At 42.0% G+C, this 23891-nt stretch overlaps 1 long non-coding RNA gene across 1 annotated transcript; it reads left to right on the top strand.

Moving 5' to 3' along the window:
* The first annotated feature begins 758 nt into the window (after positions 1–758).
* On the top strand, positions 759–17126 carry LOC128328056 (uncharacterized). Its single transcript, XR_008308975.1, has 3 exons — positions 759–1092; positions 11113–11315; positions 14134–17126. It is a non-coding gene; the product is annotated as an uncharacterized LOC128328056 (long non-coding RNA).
* Positions 17127–23891: the final 6765 nt, after the last annotated feature.

The raw sequence follows: 23891 nt of genomic DNA, 5'->3' as shown, positions 1-23891 counted from the left end.
CAATCCAGACAAGACAGAAATACTGTTGGTTGGTGGTTCCTCTGCCCAGGTGAATGATATTCGGCCTGTTCTAGATGGGGTTGCACTCCCCTTGAAGGACCAGGTTCGCAGTGAAATGCAACATGAAATACAACACCCAGATATTTGAAACATGTTAATCTTAATCCTGTTTATTAAAGGGTCAATCTTAATCCCATTTATTTGCCAATTATGCATCACTGGTCTTTTGCAAAGACCATCATCTTTTTTTTTTTTAAATAATGGATCAGTGGACATTCTTCATTGCATTGGGAATCAAGAGCCCATAGAGATCTCCCAAGGACAAAGAATAATAATACTCTGTTGAGCAATCTTCAGCAGTGTTTCCCTCAAAGCAGCAATGGAAGAAAAACTCTTTTTCTTACCTCCTGATTGAGATGGGAATTCCAAAAAGGATAAACACATTTGAGAAGTTTCATAAAGACAGTAGTTCGGTTCAGGTACAGTTAAGGTAAAATCATTGATGTAAATGGTCATGTTAACCAGCTGCTTAATTCTCTCCAATTGAAATAATTGAGATTTGAAAATGCTGAATTTTCACCAGATTGTGTCCAAACGGAACAAGAACTACATTCTTTGATTAGTGATGCATTGCCATTAAGACAGAGAGATCCATCTCCAGTTGCCACCAGTTCAGCTGGTGGCCACACGGGGGCGGGCTTTCTTGGTTGCTGCCCTGAAATTCTGGAATGTGCTCCCTACTGAGATTTGATCCTCCCCATCTCTGACAATTTTTAAAAAGCATTTGAAAACCTATCTCTTTACCCAAGCTTTTTCAGTTCTTTACAATTTTAAGGTTTTAATCTGTGGATGATTTTTAAATTGTTAAATTGTTTTTAAGTTTTTGTATATGTTTTAACTTGTTTTATTCTATTTTCAACTGCCCAGAGATGAAAGTTTGGGGCAGTGTACAAATTTGACAAATAAATAAATAAATAAAAATTAAAGATGGTTACAAGATTCTAAGTTGGCAACAGAAGCACTGGAAAAGATTTGTGCATGATGGGAATCACATCCCCAGTTTTCAATTCAAGTGCAAGACTCATATCACAGGTAAGTTCTGTGTCTGAACAAGTGATTTGTACTTTTGCAATCTGCAGTTCTAATTAATACACAAAGAGGGCCTTCTGTTGGTGAACAGCAATATAGGCATACTCTCCTTTGAATTATTTGAGTGCTGTAACACAATTAAAAGGGAATTTGTGCTACTTGGATTTAAAAAGCCACAATAAATATGATTTAAGAATCCAAGATAATATGTATATGCAACTAGTCCATAAGTGTTTTAATACTATTAGGGATGTGCACGAATTGAATTTTGCAATTTAATTTGCATTCCGATGGAATCAGTTTGATTCGATTCAAGCCCTCAAAGCCCACTGCATCTGAAAAAGAAAAGAAAACCATCAGTACAAATGCATAACCAACACTCTAATGATCTGGGTAGAAATCACGAACATAGCACCAACAGGTGGACAAATGGCACCTGCCAATGCACCACACCCAATCCTCAGAAAGCCCCGCCGCCACAGTGTCAGAAGCTTCCCCATCCTAAATGAATGGGTGCTGAAGTCACGTGCCACAAGGTCCTTCTTAATCAGGGAAGCCTTAACAACTGCCCAGAACTGGTACTTGGTCAATGTGGAGGCATCGGTTTGGTGAAACAAAACTCCCTCCCCATCACCTCTTACTGTAAAAAAATCAGATAGCACACGTGCCAGGCAAATCATTTCCAAGGTACTGCAGGCCAACCAGATAATGGCCAACCCTTACCACGTGGATAAGTCTTGGTCATGCAGATCATCAAGGCGATTGCACATGCGAACAGCTGTATATTGCAGCACCCCAGGGCCCGTCCAAATGTGTCAGACTTGGATGACATGAGCAACTCACTGACCCACAATGCCCCAAAGCATGCTGTCAGCATGGTGGCTTTGAACAATACGACCTCAAAAGAGGAGTGACATGAAGAAACAATGTGCTCTAACATCTTAACCAATAACAGTGGGGAAATAGGCTGCCAGGCCTCAGGAAAGGCAGGTCGAGTCCACACCAACCCTCCATCAAGCGCCTGACCCTGAAATCTGAAGTGCTATCCCCCAAGCCTCCGTGACTTAGCATGGAAGGCCAATGCAGTGAGACAAACACAAATGGACCTAACTGCCAGGCCACTCCAGTGAAGCTGCATACAATATTGCAAAATATGGTCCACTGGAGAAGACCAGGCATCCGGCAAGGAAAATAAGGCCTGAAAGGCATTGAACGATGTGTGGAGGCTCTGGTGTTAGCAGCTAAAGAAAGATGAATTCCCTGATCTACTTCAGTCCTCCAAGCTTCCACAGGCTGGGTGGAGAAGGGTCTGCCTGCAAGTATGCTTCTGATACCAAGTCCTGAAAATGCCCCATATGCACCTGGGACAGGGCATCTGATATATCATGGTCCAAGATTGGGACATGCTGTGTCAAGAACAAGATATTATGCTGCAAGCAGTGAAGGATGAAGCAACATACCAGATTCATAACATGAGGACTCCTGGAAGTCCTGGTGTTAATCACCTGACCTTATTCCAATGTGTTGAACTAAAAATGCATGGCTCATTTCTGAAAAGCCACCACCCATATGTGTACCACAACCACTATTGGGGGAAAACTTCAAAAAGGTCCAATGGCACACCCTTTGTTCAACCTACTCAGCCGGCCATGGTGCAAAACACTAATGACCCCTAAGAAAGAGGCCATAACTGTGGGCCCCTGAAGCATCAGAGAAGACCTGCAGTTTTTCCTCCAGCAACAACTTGTACCTCCAAAATGGGGAGGCATTGAAGTCAGGCAAACATTTTAGTCAACAGCCACATCCTCCCTGATGACCCTCAAATGGTGGTAGGGAGCCCTAAGACCTTTAGTAGCATCACAAGGATGCCGCAAAAAGGCCTGGCCCGGTGCAACCACCGTATAAGCAAAGTTGGGCTGGGCTGGGCTGCCCTAGCTTGGATTAGGCTGTGCATGTGAATGCACTTGTAGTTTGACCCAAGTATTTTCCTGCCTGCCCTGGATAGTAGCACCACATAGCTGCGAGCATCAGGTCACCAAAAGCACTTTCCCCAAAACTGTGTGTCAGGAGAATTACTCAGCTTATTGTGACTGATGCTGACTGATTCAGGTCACCTTTACATAGCTTGTAAACGATGCCCTCAAAGACACAGCTTGTGGGTGGAATGAACATCTAACATGTGCAATGATATCTATATAAAATATGGATGCATGGGTTGGAACTGGCTGGCCATTAAACATTCCTTATGATTACAGAAAGGAATGCTTGCTGAAATTCAGAAGGGAAGTTTTCAGTTAAGGGAATGGAGCATACTTCTACATTTATTTACTCACAAAACATTTACTCTTTTAATCATAAAACAATGTGCCTCAAAATTCTAATTCGGGAGCAGCCCTGCTGAAATCAATAGAACTTGCTTTGTGATTGTCTTAACAAGAATTCACTTAACTGAGAATTAATTAAGCAATTCGCTTAACTGCTTTTAGGATTGGGACCAAACTACCAAAAATACATACTGGAACTTGATTCAAATGTTCTTCTGCATAGCCTCAGGGGAACACTTGTATATACAGTGACCTTCATTCTACCACAAAGACTAGACTCTGCCTGGTATTAGAAGGAAGACTGACTGACTGACTATTCCTTTGCCCTAATTTAGTAGATAGCAATGCACTAAATTTCCTTGCTTATAATAGATTGCTGTTGTGAACAGTTCACAGATTCTATGGCTGCTGACTCAAAATCAAAATTCCTTTCTTACAGTCCAAGACCAAACAGCACATATGAGAACAGTTCCAGCAGTACCAACCTGAGATGTTCAAATAATAATATTGCTATACTCTACTAATCTGGCACCACAATGACCTATGCCTTACATACTAATAGGAACCAAGAAGTGCCTTCTGGTAATACAGGCCACGGCACAAAACTAGGCCACACATTAGGTAATCTCAGAAAGCCACTTATCCATCACCTAGCTGGGGAGGTGGGGAGGCAACATTGTGTCCGGAGCCCAAGTGAGGTACGCCATCAGAGGCCACATGTAGGCAGTGACCTATCAGGAGCGACTGGGAGGTTCCTCCCTTTGTCTTTTCTCTTTTTGGCTCCATCAGAGACACAGAGACAGGCACCTAGAGTGCCCATCTCATGGGGGAATCCCTCAAGGATCCGCATTCATCAAGTGGTGCCTTGTCGGATATGCAGAGGCCAGGAAAATGAGTCCTGGCCTCTGTTGCTGTGTGCTGCTCCCAGCAGCACAGGTCATGTGGGCACATAACTTGAGTGCCAAAAGGATCCAGGGCACTCATCTGGGGGAAAGATGAGTTCAACCAGCCTCCCCATCCTGCAAAACAGTCCATTGGTTCCTCATGAACTAGCCTGGTTATAAATGGCTATAGGACGTGGCGACAGCCAACTCTCTGCCACAGGACGTGGTGACAGCCAACAACCTGGATGGCTTTAAGAGGGGTTTGGATGACTTCATGGAAGAGAGGTCTATCAATGGCTACTAGTCCGAGGGCTGTGGGCCACCTCCAGCATCAAGGGCAGGGTGCCTCTGAGTACCAGTTGCAGGGGAGTTATGTCAGGAGAGAGGGCACACCCTCAACTCCTGTCTGTGGCTTCCAGCGGCATCTGGTGGGCCACTGTGTGAAACAGGATGCTGGACTAGATGGGCCGTGGGCCTAATCCAGCAGGGCTGTTCTTATGCTTCCAGGCCAGGCAAAGATCTTTTGCTGCGTATCATGAGAGGGGTTTTTGGGGAGCTCTTGTTCATGTTTATTTATTTATTTATTTTATTGTTAAATTTATATGCCGCCTTTCATTAAGAAAATCCCAAGGCGGCTCACAATAAAATCTAAAAACAAGATTATAAAAAAGACACATTAAAATATTGAGCTAAAAATATAAAAACAAATCTGATTTTTAAAAAAATTAAAACACAAGCATAAAAACAGTACAAAATACAAGAAGCAGCAGTGGAGACAATCATATAAAATCCTGGCTAAAAGCCACGATTTGACATGCTTTCTTAAAACTGTGATGGAGAGCTAATACTTTTTCTACTTCTCCCCAGTGTTATCTTACTCCACTGCTACCATTCAAGGACTCTGTCTAAACAGGATCTGCATACATGTTGGTCTTCTGTTCTGGTAACAGAGAGGCCGTTCTCACGAGCAGCCAAGACTAGAATAGGGCAGTTAACCCTGGGCTTGGCTGTCCATTAGGACCTGACGGAGCCAAATGGTTCCTGCTGGCACCCCAGTGGCAAACCCATCTACAGAGCTTGCCAGTTAGCTGAGGTCAAGGGCTCAAGCATGCCCTTAACTTGGGCTAACTGCTTGTGTGCAAATGCTGGCTGCTTCCTGCCATTGCTGGCACACTTGCATGGTGCATTGTGGAATTCCTGGGGACTGGGACCACACATCCCAACCCCTGCACTTCTGTGCTGCATGGGGCTGTCCACGATTTGCACCTCCTGACCTGTCTAGACCCAGCAGCTGGCAGGCCAGAGAACACATTCTCTGTGCCCTTCTGTTGTATTCCTCATTCTCGCTCCCTTCTATCTTTCACCTTCTTTATCTACTTGTTGCCCTTCTGCCTGTTATCTATATACCGACTCTGCTCTAGACAGATTTCTTGCTCTGGACCCTGACTAATCTTGATGGTTATATACTTCTCAAGATCCAGAGATGCCTCTGGATACAAGCTGCAAAGAAGCCATATGCTTCTGGACTTCCCAGGGGCCATCTGCTTGGCCACTAGGAGACAGGTTGGACTGATTTAAACCAAGGCAATTTAAATCTTTGTCTTAAATCATGATTTAAATCACTAAGAGAAATACCTTATTTCCCAGTGATACTTTAGTCACATATTTCTTAAACAATGGTGCTGCAAATATCATCATTGATTGATTTTGATTGATTGATTAAGTGCCATCAAGTCAATGTTGACTCTTAGCGACCACACAGGTAGATTCTCTCCAGGGTGATCTGTCTTCAACTTGGACTTTAAGGTCTCTCAGTGGTGCATTCATTGCTGTTGTAACTGAATCCATCCACCTTGCTGCTGGTCATAAACTTGTTAATTTAAATCATTTAAATCATCGTAAACATCTTAATTTATGACTCAGTAGAGTATTTACAGCATTTTGGAGGGTATACATTGTGGGATTTTTTAAAATAACTGGATTTTTACTAATTTAGGAAATACTGTAGTACATGATGAGGCTGTGCACATGAGCAGTCAAACCCAGGCGTGCTGTCCCGGCACTGCCTTTCCCGCAAGTCTGGAAATTTACCCCAGGTTTTAACCTGGGTTAAAGGGCGCAAGCGCACCCAGGTTCGGGATTGTGAGTATGCTTGAACTGCACGCAGCCAGAGCATACACGGAGTTGGGCACCTAGAGCACCTGGCTCTTGGGACAATCCTCCAATGCACTGCACTCACTGTGCAGTGCATTGTGGGAATCAAGGAGGCCAGGAAGACCAGTCCTGGCCTTCAGAGTTCCACACTGCACAGAGTTGTGTGAGCATGTGACGCCATGCCAAAGAGGACATCACCAATTGTCTGGGGGGAGGGGGAGGTCCATCCCAGCTTTTCCCCCCATCTGGCCTCCCTGCCCCTTTTATAGTCATGAGGACAACCTTAATTCCTGGGTTTTGTTTTTTTCTAATGTAATGAATCTTCTTTGGCCCAGCTACACCACAAACAGTAATCCTGCTATCCAGCCTGTGCCTTGCACATGTTACTTTAGCCTGCTTAGAAACAGAAACCAAAATTCTAAAACTTTCCAGAAGCAAGAGCTGGTTGTTACTGGGCAATGCCAAGCTGACTAGAGCCATTTTTATGAAATGAAACTGAAATGAATGCCCATGTTTGTTTGTTTGGTAGGTGATAGCATGTATGTGAGAAAACCATTTATTCATTTTTAAAGAGACTAAGTGTAGGTGTGGAATGTTAGTGATGAGATTTTATTTTAACTGTTATTTTTCAAAATGAGTATTTTATTTACATTTTTTAAAAAAAATAAAAAATCTTAATTAAATTTAAAAATCTGTTTTGTTTCAAATTACCCACTCTGCTGAGAAATATTGGACTAAATGGGCATTTGTGTGATTCAGCAAGGCTCTTGTTATGGCTTGCAGCAACTTACTCCAGCTTTATATTGATTCTCCTCTTGGTCTTCAAGCTTCATCTAGCTCTGGTCTCAGTCCAGCTAGGACTCGTACTTTTCAACCCACATACACACATACTTATGATCCAGCACTGACAACTGGATAGTTTGAAGACAAAAAAGCTACTTCACTTCACAGCCTAAGATTGTTTAATTAACCTGATATCAAAGAAATCATGGAGCATAGCAGTGAGTCCCAAATGATGAAGTGAGAGCCATTCAAGACATGATCTAAGACAGTTTGCTTGATTTCATCATTGGAATGTGTGAAGAAATAAGAATAGAGAACATGAATTGGGGTATGTACAGAAAAGAGTGCCTTCCCTCACTACTGGGTGATGATAGCCAGCCTCCATGCATTTGGGATGACAGGATTCCCACACAAGATGTAAATAGTTACTTCAATGAACCTGAGCAGATCTGGGTCTGATCAATCTGGATGAAAAGCCACGTGGAGCCTTATGTTCTCTGCTTTGAGTTCTATGGAGGAAAAAGGAAACAAAAATGTAATGAATAACATAAACTAAAAATAATTCCCTACCTAACTGGCTAGCAACCATACCCTTGCCCCTATTATGCTCTTTCTGAAAGTATAGTCTAACTGTAGCCTCAAGCTGATAGTCAACAGTGTTTATTAAAATTCACTGTTAATGAATGTTTGTTGAGGACATTTATCATGATCTGAGGAGCTGCCACTGATATACGGTACATCTCTGAGGTCCAGTGGCTAGTGCCATTCTTGAAAAGGGAATAAATTTGATCAGAAAATGTATTATATGGTTACTGTGAAAGTCTAATGGAAACGTCACAAATGCTGTTAGCATGCTTACTAGGCTGGCACAAAAGCTGAGAGCGAATGATAGATTAGACTTCATTAAGTGAATAATTGTGACTTTCTGTTTGCTTTGTATATAGTTGAAATTGTTTTTATATATTACTTTGATGTGTTTTTGTAATTTTGCCATTTGTAAACCATTTATGAAAACTGTCAATAAACTTTGATCCTTACATTTAGGTACTGTTAAACTGCACGACATGCAATAGACCCATCTTATCTGTAAGCTTTAGGGGAGGTAGTTTTAAAGAAGCATTGCAATATCTAACACCACTAGTATATCATAAACATTTTTGGACTACTGACTTTATCCAGTATCTCAAAATCCCACTGCTGTCAGATTCATTGGGTATAAAGGATAAGTTCTGGGTGTACCCAGAACTTAAATGACAGCCATGTCATGTATCACATGGCTGGTTTTAATTAGAATATCCAGGGCAAGGGAAGTGGAGGGAAGATACTGTCACTCAGATTCTTCTTGAGCTCTATTTCAGTACTTCGTCAGCAATGGCCAGTTTTAGTGTGCATCATTCAATTTCAAACGCTAGTTCTCCCCACTGGGAGAGGACAAACACTATGCAGATCAAGAGGTGGTTCTTAGCTCTCAAAATGTCTGCAAGACATTTTGAGAACTACCGACCTGAGCAAGACAACTGCCCTGAGCCTTTTCAGAAGGGCGGTATAAAAATCGAATAAATAAATAAATAATAAGAAGGATCCAGTGATTAAGGTAACAAATTTCAAGTGAATGGCATTTGCTTCTTTGTCATTACTTGAATACCCAATGATAGCATTGCTACATGGTATACATACATGTATTCTACCAGAGACTCATTACTAACGTACTGCTACAAATGATGACTTCCTAATAACACAGGCCAGTCAACTGAGATAGCATCAATGGGACCTAATGACAGGACCACCTTTCTACCTATGAAAAGCTGGAAATTTCTCTCTAGTTTTTGGAATGTGATATCCATCAGTAGAAAGGTACATCTCCCTAGCTAAGGAGAAAGGACAGAAACATCTTGTAAAAATCTGATGGAGAGAGATGAGTTACCTGAAGGATCCTTGTGGTGCAGTGCTTTGAGAGGGGAGCAGATGCAGGTGGTGGTGCTAGCTGCCGATAGGAATGCATTTTGCCACTAGTATGCTCTGCTTGTATATTTCTAAATACAGAAAAAAGTTAATATTACATATATTCCATAAATCTCCACTGCTATCTCATCCAAAGGAAACTAAAACCTGTAGGCTGGTTCCTGGAACTTATCACCATTTGGAGATGGGAAGCGTATAACAATATTTTTCTTTTCCAATTCTGTTTCCCATCTCTCCTAACTCTCCCTCTCTCTGTGTTCTGTTTTTCTATTTAATTTAATAAATAACCTACCCCTTTGTCATTCTCATCTGAGTGCCGCGCTGGTAATGCTAGCTAAAAGCAACAACTGCAAACAGCCTGACTTCAATACAAAGAACTGGAACTTGGAGAGTCTGATAAAAAGCTTGCAGTGCAAGCATAATTTCCAGCAGCCAAGCTGCTAAAGAAAAACAAATCTGAAATTGCATTTTCTATTCATTTCACTTCTGCTTTTGTATGTGTGTACATTCTGGTTGGGCACAAAGCAAGAACAAACTCCAAGAGCAATAACTGCTCCAAGCTGAGTTTCCCAAGTGGGCAATTAATATTTGCAAAAGCAGTTGAGAAGGGAACTTCCTGCCAAAATCAGGAGAAAAATGACATAAAATTTAGAAACAACTAAGGCAGTCACAGGAAGATGTTTTGCACTGTAATCATACAAATGTATTGCAAAACATGAACTTGTATATTATTCACTAGGGATGTGTGAATCAATTCATGGCCAAATAGATTTGACTCAAATCTGGTTGATTCAAGTGATTCAGCCTCGAATTGAATCACCCTAGATTTGGCTTGAATCAATTTGGATATTTGAGCCTCCATTTTGTCCCAACGATGCCAGTCGTCCACGCCCCTATGCCATCTCTGATTGGTAATTTTTAAAGGAATTGTTATGTATTGTGGATTCTTGGTTTGTAATTACTGCTCCATAGGACTGCACTCTATGCAGAAGTCATTACAAACTTAGAATCCACACAGTGTAAATTCTCGGTTTGTTATGACTTCTTCATAGAGTGCTGTTCTGTAGAGAAGTCATTGAAAACCGAGAATCCACCATACATAAAAATCCCTTAAAACCACTCATTCATTCATTCATTCATTCATTCATTCATTCATTTTTAACATATTTGTATACCACCCAAAATGCAAGTCTCTGGGCAGTTTACAACAAAACATTGCAAGCAACAAATAAAAAGGTTAAAACATTACAATAATTTAAAGTTTAAAACAATGTTAAAACTATTACAACAAACAACAAACTATTAAAACAGTATCTAATTAAACGCCTGGGTGAACAAATGTGTGGTTGCCTTTTTAAAAATTGTAAGAGATGAGGAGCCTTTGCCCGATTGCTTTGCGGGATGGGTGATAGTTGGCACCCATGGGGCACCCTAGGCACTACCCATGGGGAATTCTGGGCCAGTATGAATCCCCATTATTCCCTATGGCAAAAATAATTTTAAAAAACCAGTAATCTAAATCTACCAACATTGCCAAATGTAGGAAAAATTCAAAAATTGCTTTAAAAAATCACCCAATTTCCCTTCTGCCTTGTGGGTTGGGTGGTAGGCAGCACCTATTGTCCCCTGACACCCAGCACCCATTTTGCCCTGACACCCAAACCCCTAGCCCTTAAAAGTAGGCCAAATCCATTTGAATTTGAATCAAATTGGCTCAGATTCAAGGCCAGCAGATTCGAGCTTAAATCAAATCAGGCTGCTTTGATTCAAACTTGAATCGAATCACAAAATTCGATTCACGCACATCCCTATTTTTCACTACAATTAAAAGTTTTATCACAGTGATTAAATCAACATGTATACCAGCAAATTGTAATACACCAGTATTATGAAGATATGCAACATTTTTTTAACAGGAGCTAGAATTGCACCAGAATTACAGGAAGCATTATATTGCCAGGAGGCAGAAAACTGTTTGAAATAAATACTATCGAAGTTCACCAGAAGCCTGATCCTACAAGACCTCAAATGGAAGTCTCCTATTGACTTGATTGAGTTTTGGAAAAAGTCCCTCCTAAACTGGACAAGATGGTCTAAAGTACAAGATATAATAGAAATGGTTAGAACAACTTCATTCACATTTACATTCACAGAAAGGCTGCAATCCAAATGCCTGGGGGCTGCTTTTGTTTTTTTGTTTTAATTCCTCACTGGGAGAAGTATGTTTGCTCGAGGTTGGCTATTGATTTCCCTGGCACAGGTGTTCCATTAATAGCTCCCTCTTGTACAGCTGCAGCTGCCCCAAATGAGGACAAAACCAAGCAAGAAAAACAAAAAAACCAACACGTCTCAGTACATGGTCAGAGTTCTCCCTGTCTTGTGATAACAGTGAAAGATCCAATTGGAAAGCTGCTTCATGGTCCCAGCCCAGCATAATGTAAACCTAAGCAGTTGTGAAAGAAACATAGGCTTGTCTAGCCAAGCATGTAGTCAGGGCAGCCTAGGCAGTCATGTGTACAGAGAAATGACAGGTCACCAATGCAAATGTCCATGAAGGGAAATGGCTACAATTGCTTGAGTAAAATGATATCCACAGCTGGGCAAATGTCATAGGAAGCTTCGTGCCTCCTGGAAAGAAAGCATGGAATACTTTGGTGATATTGGTGACTGTTATAATCACTCCTCACACCATTTGGGAGAGGTTTTTTAAAAAAACAAACACATTTTTTTAATATCCTGCTCTTCCTCCAAGGAGCCCAGAGCAGTGTACTGCATATCTAGGTTTCTCCTCACAACAACCCTGTGAAGTAGGTTAGGCTGAGAGAGAAGTGACTGGCCCAGAGTCACCCAGCTAGTATCATGGCTGAATGGGGATTTGAACTCGGGTCTCCCCGGTCCTAGTCCAGCACTCTAACCCCTACACCAAGGCATTGCAAGTGCTCATCCACCTGCTTAGATTCAAATAAAGACTACAGCCAGCACTAATATGTGGCAGGGGAAATGATTCATGCAGGAAATTAAGGATGCTAGACAACTTGGGTAAAGTTGAAGAAATACAACTTTGGAACTTAAACTGGAGCCACTTTTAGTCATATTTATGATGTAATAAAAAAACATATTGGTGGAAGTGGAAGCCATAAAGTCCCCAAACAGATATTGTGGTATTTTCAGTTTTTATGTTCTACTTATATTTATTCAGAATGTTTTTGCTACTTGCTTATATCTCAAAATGTGCTAGTGAGGATGCTCTCCATCCTTAATATTCTTGTTTACCCCCAAGGAGGAATCACTTCAGAAAGTATCATGTTTGTTACAGCAAACATGTATAATGCAGTGGCCTGTAAATTCAGAGTATTCACATATATTGCAATACAGCTTTGATGTCCTGAGCTATTTTTACCTGTATAAATAAGTATAAGGCAAGTAAGAGCTGAGTGGTGGGCCAGACCTTTTTTGGGAGGGGACGGGGCCTCAGCTTCTCTAGGGTTAACTGTTTTTATAACCTCATGGAATGGGCAACAGTTACTTCTACTGGTAGCCATCAGAGGTAGTTTGCTTTTGAATGAAAATATTACTGTCATTTGTCAAATGTTACAGCAAATTCACTGCAGTTTGCACTACTGCAATAGGTGAGAAAGAAACTAGGAATCAAGAAAAAAGTATTATTTCTGAGTTGTTGAATTCTCCCAGACAAAATTAATTTCTACAAAGAATGACAAAGAACCAACTTTTTAAAAAGAAGTATTTCAATATACAGAAACATCTCCATGTGTGTCTGTGTGCATGAATGGATATGCATAATATACATTTCATATATAAAATACAAAGTGCTGATTATTACCTTTACCTTTAAAGCTATGAACCGCTTAGGTCCAGGTTACCTTAGAGAGCGCCTTGTTTGGACTGATCCCCACCACACGCTAAGATCATCTGAGGAGGTTCGGCTCTAGTTGCCACCAGCTTGTCTGGTGGCGACCCAGAGGCGGGCCTTCTCTGTAGCTGCTCCTGGACTGTGGAATGCGCTCCCTGCAGACATCCGTAATTTGAATTCTTTATTGGCATTTAGGAGAGCCCTAAAGACCTACCTGTTCGGCCTGGCCTTCCAGTGCTCTTAAATTGTTAAAGGGTCTTTGATGTTTGTGAACCGCCCTGAGCTATTTTGTAAGGGCAGTCTAAAAATCAAATAAATAAATAAATAAATAAATAAATAAATAAATAAATAAATAAATATTCATGATTATAGAACAATATGCTTCAAAAAGATGTGATCTTTGGTCAGTTATCATGACAACCACATCATTATCTGTGTGATATGCTATAATTCAAGCTTTATTCTCCAGATACAGGACTATATTATTAATAGTTGTTGTTTGGTACCTGGCCTTATAAACACACAGTTGATTATGTGCTCAAAATAGGAATAAATAATTCAAAGTTTTTTCCTAGGCAAGTTATTACCTATAAAGATGTAGCTTTTAAAACAGCCTTTAATATAAAATATGTATAGCTGCCACATATATTATTAACAGGCACCAAAAATTTGTTAGTGTCCTGAATTATTGTTGAGGAAACAAATTAGAATTCAGATGCAAAATCTTAGATCAAACAAGAAGCTTGAGGGTAAATTGGCATTCCTTAAATCTAGTAAGTTCCTTTCTGTTGAAATGCAAGTTAGCCTTGCTGTGTTTGTTCAGAGGCCTTCGCTTCATTGTTGCAAACTTTTTCTGGCCAGAAGAAGAAGGGTGCAAGAGACTGAAGAAAAGCAAGTCTTCCTAAATGGAGAAATAAACATATTTGCTGTCAAAAGGACAATCTGTTATTTCATTCCTTTGATGCAGTTCATATTATGATGGTCACAGTGTCAGGATTAATTAGACCAGAGGGTGGTGTAAATGCCAAAAGAAAAAGTTACTCTGCATCTGTTCTAATTTATCTAGTGGGTGTTCTTCCATGAGGAAGTGAAGAATGTGGCTGAGGCCATCTGTGACCCAAATAAAAAGAACAGGACGGTATGTTGCCTTATGGATGCCAGAACAGAAGTTGTGACAAGAAGGTCAAAGGATACTCGGAACAGTCCTGGGGAATTTCCACTCATATCCAAACCTACTCATCAGACTGGAGGGAGAGATGAAAGACTCTAAGATAATATCTGAAAGAGAAGTCAAGGACATGCTATACCCCAGTAAAAGAAGGAGCAATGCATATGTTTGTTATGCACATGATGATTGTAATTATTATATAAAATCTCGGCTGTTTGGAGTGCCATAATTCATGACACTTTTCATCAAATGCAGGCAGTAAGGAAAGCTTACGTATAATGGATGCTCTCAGCATCTCAACTGGTTGTTGCCTGTTCAACTCTAAGTGATCTCCTAAGACCACAGTCTCTGTGCAAATGGGCAAGTAGATTTTTACAATCTTTTTACCAATTGTTACATGATTTTTACAATCATGTAAAAGAGAAATTTTGGAATCCTGAAGATGGCTGCTTAATGACAAGCATTTATGGCCAGGAAAAAAGCAGATGAGTGTTCACTTAGATATAAGCATATGTTCTGTCAATCTGAATGGTTAGACAGAGAAATTCAGAACTAAACAAATATAAGTTTAGGGGAGGTGTGTTTATTTTCTTTTTTAAAATACATAACTAAGGATTAACCTCTGTACCTCTGTATCTAACCTCTGTAACCTCTGTAAATATGAAGAGAGATTACTTTTCACACATTGAATGAAATGGCTCTAGATAACATAAGAAATACATATAGTAAAACCTATGGTTTCAAATGGCATTTTAGAAGCTACTGAGTTTGGAAAGAATTTTGTGATAAACACCCTGAAAAGGGAAAGGGGAAATTGCTGGCAACATTAATCAGTAAAAGAAAGGAGGATAAATCATTTCAGGAAAGGCTTGAATAACTGTTTTGATCCAAAAGAATATTAGCAAAAGAATCTCTAGAACTCATTAGAGAACTCACTCAATGCATAAACTTAGTATATAGGTTAGCTAACATATTCAAATGTACTGTATACGCTAGATGGTACTGCTTTCATTGACAAGACAGCTGCACTAGGTGACCTTAGCAAAGAAGTCTTTCCAATATCTCATTTTAATGGTTGCCTTGGTTAATTGAATTAATGAATTAGCTTCAGCTATTATTCAAAAGGATGCTGAAACTGGTAAATGCCGAGATGGCATAAAGATAGCCCACTCTCCTGTTAGTTCTATTTAAACTCATCTTGGCTTAAATGGACTTCAGTCAGGTCCCTTGAAAATCAAGAGCATTGACGATATTGTTTTAGATTCTTTACACACACAGACTTGAAGAAAAAATTATCGCTGTTGTATTCCTTGCAACACTCGCCATTCATTTGCACCCTAGCAGTTATGAATCATTATGTTATTGTTTTCCTTTTAATGTCTGCCACGCATCAATAGTCATAATGGATAGAGATTGATATAGGACTGAGATTTAGCCATAACTCAGCAATTAAAATGCTCAGCTGGTCTTTGTTCCACTGGTCCCTGGTGCATAGAATCCTGTTCATTAATCTGCATGTTGATTACTGCCTCTGTGTCTTATTGATTGGAGTTTCACAGCTCTGTGCGTGCAATAGCGTTTCATTGCCATGGGCTGCTCCAGCACTCTGTACCCCAGCTGAATGAAAGCAAAACACAAGAAGAGATCTAGTTGCCTTTATCTGATTTGGACCCATATACTTGGACATGGTAATATTCTCCCTTCCCCATGCGTCCCATCCATAAGCAGATTACAGACAATGTTTAGACAATGCATGAGAAATGAATGAGATCTTCAAACGCTATGGATTAGAAATAGCTCAGCATTGTACGTTTAGAGACACACTGCATTTAAATATATGAACCATTTTATTAAATCCATAGAAGTCCATATTGCAGAGGTATTAGCAGTGGCATTATCTGCTATTGCTCTGTCCTATAAACTGTTACATGGACAAGGTAGCACATAGGGCTGCATATGAAGACAGAAAGCCAAGCTCCTCCTCTTGCTCGGGTATTAGAAGCTGGAATCAGTGCTGGAGCAGCACTTCTGATTGGTTGGCTGCTGCATTGATGCTATTGCCCAGGTCCCTGTCCTATATGAGGATGGTATTTACTCATGGCAAGGAAGACTTTGTGGAGCACGAGCAGTGAAGTAACTATAATTGAGTGAATGAGTTCAAAGAACCCGGGCCACTGAGCTCCTGAGGGGCTCCCAGATCCACCCCTCCCTATTTTCTTCATTATCTCCATCACTCCGAAGGGCCGCCGGAGAGAGGGATGGACACGGGCCACCTCTCCCCTAGCTACGCCCCTGAGCATGAGAGTACCTTTTCAGATTTCCGGAGGAGGAGATTTTCAGCAGTATAAAAGATTCAGTTGTCTTTGGGCCTTTTCAGTTGTGGCCTCTCAGCTTTGGAATGTCCTCCCCAAAGAGCTCTGCCATGCTCCCTCCATGTATTAAAAAAAAATTGCAATTAAAAATCAGTCTTTTTAAAGAGGCATTAAAAATGTTTTATCTGCGGCTTATATCTGGTAGCTTTTTTAGTTTTTATAGTTCTCAGTTTTTAGCTTATTAATAACTTTTAATTTGAAACTTGTTTTTAAAAATGTTATTTTAAATGTGGTTTTAGCCTGGTATTTAACTTAACTTCTTCAGTGTTAATAGACTTATTTTACATTGTATCTGTTTTATTAATGCTGTGAGCCACACCGAGCTCAGAAATGTACAGGAGGGCTGGGGGTATAAATAGCTTAAATAAATACATTTGGCGTGCATCACTTATGAGCTTAAATACAGAGCAGAGAATGTCTCCCTAGTCTAGTATTTTGACACACCAATATTTAAAGCATTGCATGCAAAGAGTTGACAGAATCTGGCCTTAAGAGAGTGCATCAGTGGACAGATTTAGATAAACCAGGGTGTAGGGTGGGTGGGTTCCTTTTTAATGAGTGTTCATTAATTGAAGGCAGTATGTTTGCGTTAAAGAGAGGATATTAATCCACACAATAGATCAGCAAACATTTGCAGTTACCATGTACTGATAATCAATCAAGTAGAACTAGGTCATCTGAAGGATTCAGTGCATATGGACTCCACAGCCCAAGCTCACTGGCAAGCTGTGAAAATCTTGCCAGCCGATGTCTAGAAAAGCAATATATTATTTTTAAAGGGAATTTTTTATTGCTAAAATAAACAATAATCACTGGTCAATGAATCATACCAGGCTGTGGATTTATTGCTTATATTATGAGAAAGAGGCAGCTATACTACTCTTTCCATTATTAGCTTAATCAGATTGAAACACCAACTGAAACTTGAAGAAGGAAACTACTTAGGATGATGGCCTGTATGCTTTCTACTACGCCATTAGAACTACTTAGGATGTGCATAACAGCATGAACAATGACATGAGCTCATTCATTCAAGAAGTAGGTAAGTCAAATCAAGCATCAAAGCAGAAGTGGAGTGGAGTGAAGACAGTGGCCGAATTCAGACATCACACGAAACCACTTAAATGTGGCAGAGGTTGGAACTCCATTACATCCAAATGCGTGCAACCACAGTTTTGAGCTGAAAGTGACTTGTGATTTGCCACACCAAACTCCAATTTGAACCTTTGGTTTGCAGTAAGGTTCACTGCTGAGACTAGAGATGCCACCATAATTGTGGTTTCATGCAGATTTGGGAGCCGCACTCATAGATTCAGTAATCATCCGCCTTTCTCTTCCTCATTCTGTCTGGCAACAGTGATGTGGTTGGAGCTTTTAAAGACACAAACCTGGCTCATGTTTTGCTGGCTTTCTGCCTCTGTCAAGGGGAGCTGGGTGCACCTCCCCAGATATGGAGTGGGAGAAAATTAGGGACAGTGAACAGTGGAGAGATGGTCCCACCCACGGTATGTCTTGCTATTCCAGCCAGACTTGTGGCCGTCTGTGCAGAAACACTGGTGCACACACCACAGCACAGCTCTGCATCCCAGCAGGACCCCCTCTAATGCATCACAATGCTTCCCCAAAACTCCCTTTGTGGTTTTTGTCCCTAACACAATGTATGGCATTCTGTGCTGTTGTCCTGCCCACAACCAGCATTGGTGGCCTGGCATAGGAAAGGTGTTACCTGCTCCACAGTTGTGCACCAACAGCAGCCCCAATTGTAGGGGTCCTGGGCAAAGAGGAATTTGTGGGTATTGGGTACCAATGCACTCACAGTAAGGGAACTCCTCTTCTGATGCCGATCAAATGACTTTCCTGCTGTTAAAAGCTGGGGGCACAGGTAGCCATTGCTGTGCTGTCCCTGCAGCATCTCAAAATTAGATTTCTGCTGTGAAAGTGCTACCTGGCCAATGTGATGTGGCAGAATTCCAGAGGGCTGCCATTGGGGCGGGGGGGGGGAATGCACAGTTTATTTTCAACACACTGCCCCCGCTTCATTCTACATTGAAGTGTATCTGTGTGCGGGTATTAAGACCATGATGGGGGAGGAGGCCCTCTTCACCCAGCTCCTGCACCTCCCATTCTCCTCCTCATGCATGTGCCTCACAATTTTTAAGAAGGTTATTTATTAACTTGTGAACCAGCGGGGATACTTGGTTGAGGAGCTTGGTGCACAAGAGGAACCTTGTCCTGTTCCAAGAACGGGGCACAGATGTTGAGCCAGGGGCCACCCTTAGCCTGAAGCTGCCCTTAGACCTTCTCATGCTCCTGCCTTGTTCCTCAGTACGAGCAGTTGATGAATCTGTCATCGATGCCCACTCCAGTTGTCCATGGTGGTATCTACTGCCCTGCAGCTGCCCCTTTGATGTGCTCTACTGCACTATCAGGGAATGTCTGCAGTAGATACTCTTGATGGGGCTTTGAGGGCATGAGAACAATGACCCTGCACTTGGCCCTAACCTGCATTGAGCCAAGTAGTGGCCTGGCCATACCCACGCACATCTGGTCCTGCACAAGTTTGCACATGGTGGCCAGCCCATTTCATACACCAGCCCCAATTGCCAGTTGCATGACCACAGGAGTTTGATGGCCCACAAACTCTAGTTTTTCACGGATGCCAAGCTGCTACAAAAAGCCATGCAGTCCCAGCAATATTCTGCTCCTACAACATCAACTGGTGGCACAGGCACTGCCAGTGCCATGGGGCACAGTCAAGCTGGGGGTGCCTCAAGAAAGGTCTGAGTGAAGCTCTGGACAGATGTGGAGACTGGGGTCTTTCTGGAATTCTGGACAAGTGAGGGGGTGCAGGCCCAACTGCAGAACCAGTTCTGCAACAAGGCCACCTACAGCTGGATCTCCAACCAGATGGTTCTTTGTGGGTATCAGTGCACTGCCAACCAGTGCAAGGAGAGGCTGCAGCACCTCGAAAATTTAGAGGTGGTGATGTACAACAAGCTCCACAACAAGCAGAGTAGGATGCAGGACAATGGCCCACTACGATATTTTGGAATCAGTCCTGCTTGAAAGGAAGGACATCCTTCTGGGGCCAAAAATGGGGACTGGACACCCAATGCCAGGGAGAAGGCCAAGGGATAGCCAGATGTTTGTCCTTACAACCATTACAACGTGGTCGCCACAACCACTGCCCCAGCACCACCGGTTACCACCTCCACTGCCCCTGCCCCCGCGCAAACAGAGGCTACTTCCATGGTGCCCTGTGCGACCATGACCACTTTTCATCCTCATGACACAGAGACAACTGGGTCCCAGACTAACAACACTCCATGTCTTCTTTAGGGATCGCCACTTCCTCTGCCCTGACTCACTAGTGGTCTAGTGGGAACAACCACAGTTCCCTGCCAGCCCCCCATGCTTACCACAGTCTCCAGGGCAATTGAGGCTTTGTGGAGTCCACAGGTTTTGCCTGACCTGGCCCCTCACATGCACCTGCTGCCACCCAGAGTGCCAAGGGCTAGGAAAACCTCTAGGGATGCCAGGGGCCATGGAGAACCAGTGCTTGTCCAGTTCATGGACCCCACTGGACATCCCCTGCAATCTGCCCTCTATGCCATCCACTCTGCAGATGATGACGATGAGACCTGGATACCAGACCTGCACCCACTATCCCCAACCCACCTCTCGAGGAGGACAGACAGGCTTCCCTGCTGGATCCTGATATCTTGCAGGAGGCAGGACTTTAAACTGGAAGCCCGCAAGACCAAGGCCTTGGTGCAGACTTTTCTGATGTGCTGTTTGCCTGCACTCTACCTGATGTGGTGTCCAATGATGGGGCTGGCACAGGTGCCTTGGAACTGCTGGCCTGTGAAGTGGAGTTTGAAGGTGCAGGTTCCCACCAGCACACCCAGGGAAACCAACATCCCTCACTGCCAGATCAACCAGGTGTCCTGAAATGGGTCATGCAGTGTATGGTGGAAGTGGAGTGGAGTGAGGTGGTATACCCATGAATGGTAGCGGGGTTGAGGTGGTGGTTGTTTGGGGGGGGGAAGGGTGTTGTGGTGTGCTACCCATGGATGTTAGCAGGATAGCTATGCTAGTCCCATGTTTCTGGGAGTAGTGAGGGGGTGTGACGCGGTACCAGAGTGGGACGCACATGGAAAAGCAACAGGGGTGACACAGGCTCCCAGCAATGAAAGCTTGCCCACCCAAGAGGATGTGACCCTGAGGTCCCATGGCTATCTGTCTATGCAGATCTATGCAGACTCAGCGAGCAGCACACACCATCCCAAAGCTACATTAAGTGTTTGTGCTGTCCTTGGGGGAAGGGTAGTCATGTGGCAATGGGGCATGCTCTGTGTGGGGAGGGGGGAAGGACAACTCCCTGACCATACAGTCTAGGAAAGTAATGCCACAGGATTTATTTCACCTAAATCATTGTGCAGTGTTCCCTCTCCATGCCCTCTCTCTGCAGCATCACCAGAGAGAGAGGATCCTGGACAGCCTCACTGCTTCTGCAATATGCCCATGACTTCAGCAAGCAGAGATGCATATATTAGATTGCCAATCAGTCAGCATTCCGAGGCCTTAGGTTAAGTAACAACGTTAGAATAATTCAATAAAATCAATGAGTAAAAATATCCATTAAAATACAAACTACTGTGTGGTATATTGAATTGATTTAAAATGACCCCATAAACCTTAACCATTAGAGCCAGAGAAAAGGAGATCTCACCTGCTTCCTAAAAATTCTCACGCTTTGAATTTGGCAAGTTCCCAGGAGGGGGGCGGAAAATCCCACAGTCACATATTACTGCTTTCTACACTGGATTGTTAGAATATTTGTGATTGCGGGGAGGAAAGTGTGTCCCATAATAGCTTTGGATCAGTTTTTATAAAAGAGATCCCCAGCACCCTACATTCATCACACCCATGTTTTCTTCAGCCTCTCCCCACACATCCTTTGCTGTAGCATCACTGGCTGTAGAGATTGGTCACAGACCACATAGTAAAGGGCACATGGGCTAGACCAGAGCAAAGTTTGGCTACAGTTCCATCTTCATTAACAAGAGGAGAAAAGTGAGCAATGACAACAGCACGGGCATCTCCAAAGCAGAGGAGCAAACTGTAAACACACACAGGGACTTCTGAGATTCTCCCCAGTGACCAGAACTACCATTTTGGTGGGCATCTCAAGAAGACGTTTTTCTTGCCATATCATTGTAAGGCTAGGAGGAATCTGAAAAACAAATGCAATGAAATTAGGTGAAATTTTAGGTGAGATTGGGTAAATATTAGCATGGTGTGCTTTTATACAAGAAATAGGTTTAACAAAAAGAAAAAGAAAAGCCTACAGAGGCATTGAAATGACCTAAATATCATTTTAGCTTGAGGCAACAGATTTTAATCTCAGCAGATGCAGATTGGTCAGACAGAAAACAAACAAACAAACATACTCCAAAGCATTGTAGTTTTAAAATACTGCAGCTGCATAATGGTGGCATTTTGCAAGTGTGTGCATGTCAATGTGTGCATGTGAGGGCAGGTAAGGTAAGGAAAATAGGAAGGGGTCTGAGTGCAATGCTATGTGCAAATGAGAGAGGTAAGATGCTCCTGCCCACCAGTGTGATTGATTGATTGATTGATTGATTGATTTCTATACCACCCTTCCAAAAATGGCTCAGGGCGGTTTACACAGAGGAATAATAAATAAATAAATAAGATGGATCCCTGTCCCCAAAGGGCTCACAATCTAAAAAGAAACATAAGATAGACACCAGCAACAGTCACTGGAGGTACTGTGCTGGGGGTGGATAGGGCCCGTTACTCTCCCCCTGCTAAATAAAGAGAATCACCATATTAAAAGGTGCCTCTTTGCCAAGTTAGCAGGGGTTAGGTGTGGGCTGCAGAACTGAAATCTGGCAGCAGGAAATACAGAGATCTCCCTCCCTTACATAGGAATGCTGGAGAACAGTGAAGGCCCTTGAGAGACTAAGGGGTCCATGTGGTGAGCAGCTTGCAAGCAGGAACCCTTGAACATTGGCTTCTATGGGCCCTGACATCTATTCTTATTGAAGTTTCTCTGCTGCTTTTGGACTCAGGATATAAATTTAAAATGGCTGTATTTTTAATATGTTGTGCCTCTTTGCTTTTTAGCAGCTGATCAGCCTCAAGATCTTGATCATTAAGTTAGCTTCTTAATTATTTTAGGTCTCTGGGAATTTATCTACCAGCCTGCAACATATTTAAATGGTGCAATTTGCTCTGAAATTCAATATGTTCCTAGGATAAACATACTGACAGAGTATCCTTTCTCCTTGCTAGGGAAGCCAGTCAGTGTAAGTTAATTGCTTAGACCTGGCAGTGCAGAGAACAGCATTAATAAATGGGGTGTACTGGCTTGTATAAAGGACAGATGTGAGTTTTATACTCCACTGTATGATGAATTAATCTCTCTCGAACCCTCTCTTTCCATTTATATATCATGGTGACCACTGAAGACCTATGTTTGCAGCCTCTTTTGCAAAGCAATATTCTGGCTAAAGCTTCAGTTCAAGTCTGGCAACGATGAAGGGCTGTTATCCACATATCTGAGGTTTAAATTGGCTTACTGGGTCTGGAGGAAGACTGAACTTCCTGACAGAATAGAGCAGTGGAAAAAGAGGGGGGCAGAATCTTCCCGTATGGAAGCATTACCTGAATGGACATGCTTCTTGATATAATATTTTCCCCTTTAAACACATTAGTATAGTAAGGAAGAAAATATACCTGGATTATGCCTTAAGAATACAGTGTTTTTTTGATAATAGCTTTTCCTTTTTTTAATTATAATCATCAATGTCATTTTAACAGCAACAAAATTAAAAGGAAGATATTAAAATATTAGAAAAATAAAGTCCTATCCGGCTTAATAGAGGCACCTTTTACCATGGTGATTCTCTTTATTTAGTAGGGGGAGAGTAACTGGCCCTATCCACCCCCAGCACAGTACCTCCAGTGACTGTTGCTGGTGTGTGTCTTATGTTTCTTTTTAGAATGTGAGCCCTTTGGGGACAGGGAGCCATCTTATTTATTTCTTATTTCTCTGTGTAAACCACCCTGAGCCATTTTTGGAAAGGCAGTATAGAAATCAAATTAATAATAATAATAACAATAATAATATGATATTTTCCATTTCAAAAATCAATAAGGTAATTTTGTAAATTTGTTTGTCCATCAAAGCATTGTGTCCAGTTTCTCCATGTCTTGTGTCTTCTCAATTATTTTGTCTCAGTTTTCCAAAATAGG

This window comes from Hemicordylus capensis, chromosome 5 (genome assembly GCF_027244095.1).
Source record: "Hemicordylus capensis ecotype Gifberg chromosome 5, rHemCap1.1.pri, whole genome shotgun sequence".
NCBI lineage: Eukaryota > Metazoa > Chordata > Lepidosauria > Squamata > Cordylidae > Hemicordylus > Hemicordylus capensis.
Note: the sequence above shows the minus strand (reverse complement) of the source record. Positions and strands in the feature narration are given on the sequence as shown.